Source organism: Chelonoidis abingdonii, chromosome 4, assembly GCF_003597395.2.
Source record: "Chelonoidis abingdonii isolate Lonesome George chromosome 4, CheloAbing_2.0, whole genome shotgun sequence".
Taxonomy (NCBI): Eukaryota; Metazoa; Chordata; order Testudines; family Testudinidae; genus Chelonoidis; species Chelonoidis abingdonii.
Window position 1 is genome coordinate 30,281,830 of NC_133772.1, and position 2,089 is coordinate 30,283,918.

Consider the following 2,089-nt stretch of genomic DNA (forward strand, 5'->3'; position numbering starts at 1 on the left):
TGGATACAAACCAGGCGACAATCTCTACAACAACCCCGCAGGGGACATAAAGGGCTGCAGAGGATCAGAAGGGTGTGCAAAAAGCCCTTTGGTTCAGCCATTGAAATCACACACTTCATACTTGCAACTTCATGACAAAACCAAACCCACTACCAAGCAGAGGGAGTTAGATTAGACGCCCCCCTCTTCTTTCCCAATACAAATAGGTCTGTGCTTTCGAAGCACGTTACCTATATTCACACATGTGAAACAGGTGCCTCCTGGAATTTTGCTGGGGTAATCACCTAATAAAGCCCTAATTTTAGGTGGGGGCTGCAGGGCGTGTTGGGATACAAACAGATTAATAATAATAACAATACAGTAATGAACAATACCCCAAAGGGCTCTGTGAAATTACACTGCATTGGGCTGGGAATTGAATTCATCTGTTTCCACTCCCCATCACTAAACCAATACTGAGTTAAATGGATTCAAAAATTGGAGTTTATTCATTGCTCTCCTCAGGGCGTCCTTCACCTCCGTGTTCCTCAGGCTGTAGATGAGGGGGTTCAACATGGGGATCACCAGCTTGTAAAATACTGAGGCCACTTTGTCTGTGTCCATGGAATAGCTGGAGGTGGGACGTAAATAGATGAAGAATTGGGTACCATAAAACAGAATCACCGCAGTCAAGTGGAAAGAGCAGGTGGAGAAGGCTTTGCACTGGCCCTCAGTGGAGCGGATCTGCAGGATGGTGGAGATGATATAGACATAGGAGAGGATGACAGTCACAAAACTGCCCACTGTAAAGAGGCACGTGAAAACAAACATCACAATCTCATTGATGCGGGTGTCAGAGCAGGAGAGCACCAATAGTGCAGGGATGTCACAGAAGAAATGCCTGATGATGCTGGAGCTGCAGAATGACAGACGAAATATAAAACTCGTGTATATCACTGAATCCACCATACCCACGGCTAATGCCCCAGCCACCAGCTGTTTACAAAGCTGCCTGGACATGGTGACCGTATAGAGTAGCGGGTTACAGATGGCCACATAACGGTCATACGCCATCAGGGCCAACAAGAGGCTTTCAGCATCTGCAAAAGCGATAGAGAGAGACATTTGCACAGCACAGGTAGCGTAAGAAATGCTTTTCCTCTCGGCTAAGAAATTCAGCAGCAGCTTAGGGGAAACTATTGAGGAAAAGCAGAGGTCACAGAAAGACAAAATACTGAGGAAAAAGTACATGGGGGTGTGAAGCTATGGATCACTCACGATTAACAAGATCATCCCCCCATTCCCCACCAGGGTGATACCATAAATCAGTAGGAACACCACAAAGAGGGGAACCTGCAGCTCCGGACGATCTGTCAGTCCTGAGAGAATGAATTCAGTAACCTCCGAGTGATTTCCCTCTTCCATCTCCTCTGAACACAGATCAGGCAGCTACAGAGATGTGCGCAGGTGGATGGTGTGGAAAGCCTGTCCCTTCTCTGCAATGAAGTGAGTGAAAATAAACAGAGATCAATTTCTTAATGCATATCAGTATCCATTCAGGGAAGGGCTTAGTTCACACAGCCAGATGTTCACAGCTGGTCATTCCAGGTGTTCAATAAGATGCACACACTGTGCAAATACAATGACATGCAGGTTAATCATTCCCCACACACAAACGCTCCTGTTCACTAATCCGAACAGTGAACAGTGACTTGTGACTCTGCTGTGAGACAATCAGTTTGAAGAGATTATTCCTTAGCTAAAGAAAGGGTGAGAGTAATGGAGTGTCAACCTTTCCACCCTCTTTGGGCAAGGTGAGCTCTGTGGCTTGGCATGTCGGTTTAGGGTAAAGTTGCTTACTGTGCTAATTAATCTTTTTGGCATTTACTTTAGCCTGTATGAAAACCCAGAGACACAATGAAAAGCACTGGCTTCAGTGACTATATTATTGCCTATTTTTTCCACCCAAGAAGGTTGCTCCTTTAGCTAAGGGTAGGAGTTGGGGCTGAGGCTTTAAGTGCTGGAGGTCTTAAATTCAACACTTGCTGATTCCCATGGTGTCCACATGTTGGTGTGACTGTAATTCAGGACAATAGCACATACCTGCTGC

The 2,089-nt window shown here is 45.9% G+C and overlaps 1 pseudogene; it reads right to left on the bottom strand.

Annotated features, from left to right (window-relative positions):
• Positions 1 to 444: 444 nt before the first annotated feature.
• LOC116826825 (olfactory receptor 5J3-like) lies at positions 445 to 1,404 on the bottom strand (annotated as a pseudogene).
• Between the last annotated feature and the right edge of the window lie 685 nt (positions 1,405 to 2,089).